We start from the raw sequence: 6190 nt of genomic DNA on the forward strand, positions 1-6190 counted from the left end.
AGTCCAACTTGTCCTTGGTGATAGTCTCAAAGAACTGCTTTATACACTGTGCAAAGTCTTCCTTTGAAGGCATTTGGGGGTTATTTATTCAAATAGAAGACTCCAGACAAAGTCTTTAAAACCTGGAGTGCAAGTGACTGTCAGATACCTGAGCTGAGTAAAATCCATGTTCATATGTACAGTCCCTGCATGGTCCACTTTGATCATCCTCTGCAGGGTCATCTTGTCCAGAAGGCTCCAGGGTGTGTTTTATGGCATGTCACACACATGAATGTCTTGGCTGTTGTCTGAGGGAGCAACTCTGACCTTGAGCCTCAGAGGGTAACCCCAAACCTGGCAGGACTGAAACCCAAAGGATCTGTATACAGAAAGGGGCAAAATTCTCCTGGATTAATGGAATTATTCTGAGTTCTCCTCAGGTGTTTAGATCCAGAAGACAAAGTGAGAGGTGCGGGAGCAAAACCAGTTTCTCAAGGGACCAGTTGTCACATGCACAAAGTCTTCTGGCTCCAACAGCACCTTGACCAAGCCACCCCAGAAACATCCCCAGGGAGGAGCCCCTTCAGCTCCCAGAGGCAAAGGCTGAGGAAATCTTTCCCTCTCAGCAGAAGGATCTCCATCTAGGAGGGAGATATTTGGAATATTTGGGCAGGCTGGGTCATATCTGCTGGCACAAGGTGTCTGTACTGACCCCAGGGGCTGCTGAGTGTGGGACAGGACACCAGGGCACCACCTTCCTGTGAGACCAGGGGCCAACTGAATCCACACATGGAATGGGAATAAAAGGGATGAGACAAATGAGTCAGAGCATTGTTTAGTGCTTCCAAGGGCAGTTCAATGTCTCCTTCAGCAAGGCACAGCTCTGCTTAGCTCCACCATGTCACCAAAAGGCTTCCACACTTGCTGTGGCTGCAGCCCACGGAGAGCCAGGCCTGGGAACTGGCAGAGGGGCTGCTGGAACTCAGCTGTGTCTGCCAAGGAAACTTCTGCTCTGATCCAGAGGTTTAGAAGATTTGGAGGAGTTTTACCATTAATAAACAGTTCCTGGAAAGCAAATGAAACAGTCCAATTACTCTTGACTTCTCCCAGGATGTCTCTGAATTGGCAAAGGTAATTAATAAAAGCAGGGAGCGAACTCCTAACACAGGGGGAGTGTTACCCTCCTTAACTGTGACATCAGAGCTGGGTTTGCACCTCCTGACTCGCCTGACATTGAGCCTGAGCAGCAGAGATTGAAACAGGGAAATGCAACACAGAGGATAAGGAAACTTGAGTTGAGGAGGGGGCTGAGAGTGAGACAAGAGGGGTTTAGTCATCCAAAATACTGCACTCTGCTGTCCTGGGATGGCACGTTGTGCTGGTTTAAAGGTAAACCAGCAAGGGAAATGAACTCAACTCAAAGGAGAGATTATAAATCAGAATAACAATTTAATAAAATAATACAATAAATATGATTATACAGACAAACAGTTGGTTTTAACCCCCAAAACCCAAATGTATAACCCAGCACCCTGGGGCATGAACAGAGTGGTGTTCGTTGGGCCCCCTGAGTCCAAAGTAAAGGGAGAGGGGAAAACCCTGTTGGTGAGAGTGCTGATGCAGTCTGGTCAAGAGTGGTGGTCTCAGTCTGGTTGAGAGTGGTGGTCTGCAGTCTTCCTCTGGATCCCACGAGTGGTTAAAAAAGTCCTGAGACTCCAAGATTATATATCCTCCAGTTCAGGCAGGAATGCCCAGTACCTCCCTCAGGGTGGGGAGTTCCACACTGAGTGTGAGGACAGGAGCACCTTCCTATCTCACAGGCCTCTTAACACCCAGTTTATAGCCTGAGGAGTCAGGGCTGCTCTGGGCAGAGGGTGTAAATGGTCTATTGATAACAGTTTCTGGGAAATGGCATGGAAGGCTCTAGAATACACAGTTTTGGGTTACACCCATACCATGATGAACTGGTCCCAGCTGTTTTAACTAGGACACGTGCAGCTCATGGCATGGTGCAGATGGTGCATGAGGAAGGCAGACATGGGAATGCTCTTCCCTGTTCTCAGCCCTTTTCCACACCTCCACAGGCTGAAACTCATCCTGCTGCCTCCTGGGGGCTGTACCTGGGGAGTTCACCTTGTCCTCACACCTCCACCTCCCACTGCTGCTGCACTTCTGTAGTGGTTTGAACCAGGTTTTCCCCCTGAAGCTAAGAAAGTGGTAAGCCCCAGGGGGTGGTGGCACTTGAGATTTGAACCAATCTGCGCTCCTGTGAAGTATAAACATACCACAAGCAGACCGGAGAGTTGTAGTTCGGTTGTAGAAGAAGGTAGCCATGTTCTGAGGCCACGAAGAAGAAAGGGCAAAAGCCCCTGGGGGGCTCTGGCCCCCCAGCCCCAGTTGGGGGCTACAGAGACTTAGAACACTGTTAAACTGGACTAAGTGTCTGTAGCTGAACCTGGAGATGTTTCTTCACTGTGAGCAACAGCATCAGCAGCAGAACTGCACTGACCGAAGAACCGTGGCAGAGAGCCAGCAGAAGAGATAAGAAGCAGCAGAAACAGCATGCAACTGAGCAAGGAAGACAGAGTTGTCTGGGAGAGCCGAGAAAGAAAGCCAGCAGCTGAGAGACAGAGTTTTGGGGGTAAGAACTGAACCAGACTCCCCCCCAAACTCCTTGGAAACCCCTCACGTCCTAGAAGGGAGGGGTGAAGTGCGACATGCACTGCAGAGAAGAGCTAAGAAGCTCAGTCCTGAGAGCTCAGCCAGGACGGAATGTGTGGGAGGCGGACCTTGGACCCTCCCTCGCTGCAGCTGTAGAGAAGCTAGCAGCTTGGACTACAAGGAGCTTGAATCTCCTGAAGATACCAGACCGTCACGGAGACTCCTGTGCTTCGTTGATATGACCGTGGTGGAACAACCTTTGTCTGGGGTGACCGCAGCCCATGGAAGACCCCTCGCTCGGAGACGACAGGGCCGAGGGGCTTGGATTTCCCCTCGTGTGTGCTGGCAGAGATCCAGCAACAGCTGCATGCATGAGAGAGGGATACACTGCTACTCTGAAGAAGCTGCTGCCCTGAGAGCTGGAAGGGATCTTTCCTTCTTCCCTCCTGGACTTTTTATTTGGAGGGGAGAAGAGATTTGATCCATTGTAAATACTTATATGTCATGGTAGAGATAGCTAAGATTGTATATAATGTATTGTAGTATTTATTTGTACAGTCATTGTAATGTATTCCCTTCCCCCCATTTTGAGTCCATGTGATTGTCTGGAAAACACATCTTACACTAGGTTGAGATGTGGGAGGGGGCTTGGACTAGGGAATTAGATTTTGGAGATCTCAAACCATGACAACTTCCCTGTTTCCTCTGGTGGGTCCAGCGTTTCCTCTTGCTCAGTCTCTGCCCTGCAGACACCTCACCCATCATCTCATAACCCACTGAGAGATCTGTCCAGGGAATTCTGTCACCAGGTGGCCACTGGAAGTCCCCAGTTCCACAAGCTAAGCCCAACCAGCTCTGTGAGCTCCTTGTCTTTAGTCACAACAGCACCAGGGCATCTTTGAACATCTCCATCACTCCTTTTCTCATCCCATTCTTTAATTCCCTGCAGCTTGGCCTGTTCAGAGCTGTTCTTTACAATCACATAGTCATTTAGGATGGAAAAGCCCTCTGAGACCATCGAGTCCAACTGTTCCCCAGCGCTGCCAAGGCCACCACTGACCATGTCCCTAGGTGCCACATCCAAATGGCTTTGAAATCCCTCCAGGATTTAATTACCCCATGAATTAAACCCTTCTGTCACTGAATATTATTAAACCCCATCACACCCTCTCAGAAGATATTATGAACCCTCTTCCAAAGCCACCAGTGCTGTGACAGTCACAAACCCACTGATCATGGCCATCCTGCTGCATCAGTGCTCACTTACATTCTCAATGCATCTGATTTAACAGCAAGTTTTTTGGAGCAGAAACTCTCCATTCATCAGAGAGATACATGGACTCCATAGTGGGAGTCAGGTGTTTATGAATCTCCACATAATATTAAATTAATACAATGGTCATTTATCAGCCTGGCAACTCTTAATCTACCAGGACTTGGAGGCAAAGGGGAGAAAATGGAAGCTGAGCTTTTTCCCAGGTTCAAGTATCTGTGTCTGGTGCTGGTGAATTATGAGATAAAGCACCATCAAGGTTTCATGGGCTCTCTCAGAGCCTGGCTGTGCCATTCTGTCAGATCCCTTGTGCAGGGGCTTGTAAGCCCTGAACCCCAAGTCAGTGTAATTTTCAGGCCCTGAACCTCTGGTTTTACTGCACCAAAATTTAGAGAACAGAGTGTTTGTGCTGGAGGTCTGGCCCTGCATTTTGATACCTGCAGGAGGATGTGCTCTGCTAATCAACTGCAAAGGGCAAGGAGGATTTGAAGAGACCCTGGTGTTGTCTTAGAATAAATCAGCCCCTCAGCTGGATCTATTTATCAGAGGATGTGGCTTAAACTGAAACTCCGGCAGGAAGTTTAGAGGACAAAATGATAAAATGGCAGGAACCCTCCCCAGAATGAGAGCATTCACACCCCAGCCCTGGGGGAGCTCAAGGACAAAATAGCTGCTACAGGAAACCCCTGGTTTAAAACCATCACAGGACCAGAGAATGTTTTTCAGATTTCTGGTTTCCCCAACAACAAGCCTAAAATACTTCAGGCATTTTTAGGGAAGTGGCAAAAGGGAATGTACTGGGAAAGGGTCAGTGCAGCTTTCCCAGGGAAGCCAATCCTGCTGAGCACCACAAGAGCTACAGCCACATCCCAGAGGAGAACTGGGGGTTCCATCTGCTCCACATAGGAAGATCCCTCACCAGGGGCTTTTAGAGAAATTGTGCTGCCTTAGGAAGAAAGGTGAAGGTTTTCACCTGGGTGAAAAGAAGGGAAGGGGTTAGGGGTGAACAGAGGGAGGGCCAGGGCTGGGCTGCTCAGCTCTCCCAAAAAAGCTCAGAGCAGCTGTGGCTGCCCCATCTCTGGAAGTGTCCAAGGCCAAGTTGGACCAGACTTGGAACAACCTGGGCTAGTGGAAGGTGTCCCTGCCCGTGAGAGGGTGTGGTACTGGATGGATTTTAAGGTCCCTTCCAACCCAAACCATCCTGTGATCCTGTGATAAACAGCCTGGAGAAGAGCATGAGTGCTCAGGGATCATTTTGCTGCTCAGGGGATCAAGGAGAAAGAATTATAGAAGCACAATGTGATGAAAGGGAAGGTGAAGTTTAATGTAAATAAATGTAAAGTCAAGTGCAAGGGGGAAAATACTAATTAGGCATCTCCAGCAAGGGACTCTGAGTTGATCACTGTCAATCAGGAGGGAGGGAGGGAGATTATAACAGTTCCATGAATACATCAGCTCAGCACACACACAAAAAAGCAAATCAAATTATAGAATATTTAGGACAAAAGAGGACAAACACATAAAAATATGTACGTGATAGGGGTAAATCCATGGTAAACCTCCACCTGGATACTGTGGGTGGTTCTGATCCATCCCTTCTGCAACAGGAATAAGGTGAGATGGGAAAGGCAGAGAGAAGCACAACAGGGTGAAGAAGGTCATGGAAGGATTCCTGTATAACAAGCAATTCAGGAGATTTCAGAGAGTAGAGGTGACTTTAAGAAATAGGAAAACCAGAAGGGTATGAAGGTGCCAGGCTCAGAAACACAAAAGGGGAGCACCAGAGACAGACAGTAGGGTCTGGAATGTCTCTTGGAAAGCATCAAGGGATCTCCAGAGCCCCCTGCTCAGAGACAGGCACTGAGAAGAGAGGAAGCAGATCCCACAGTGGCTGCAACAACTCTCATCCAACCTGGTCCTGTAGGGCTAAAACCAGGGTCACCATTTAGTGAGACCTCAAATGGGGAAAGGACAAAGCCAGAAGCGACAGGTAAAGGAGGGTGGAGTAGGACAGGAAAAAGGCATTGGAGCTTGGAGAAACTAGAGGAGAGAGCTGCCTTAAAAAAGAGGTTAATGGGGTCAGGTGTTTCACCCAATATTCTTTGTAAGAGAGGCAAGAACAGGACAAAATCCAAAAAGACACAATAATAATTTGCTGGTTTTTTTCCCAACCAGCCCATGGGAGAGTGCAGAGGACAGGACAGGGATCTCCTCCCAGCCTGGGTGGTTGCTGTTGGGAGGTAGAATGTCAAGGCAGATGGAGAGTGTCCAAAGGAG

This window comes from Corapipo altera, unplaced genomic scaffold (assembly GCF_003945725.1).
Source record: "Corapipo altera isolate COAL_440 unplaced genomic scaffold, ASM394572v1 151, whole genome shotgun sequence".
Taxonomy (NCBI): Eukaryota; Metazoa; Chordata; class Aves; order Passeriformes; family Pipridae; genus Corapipo; species Corapipo altera.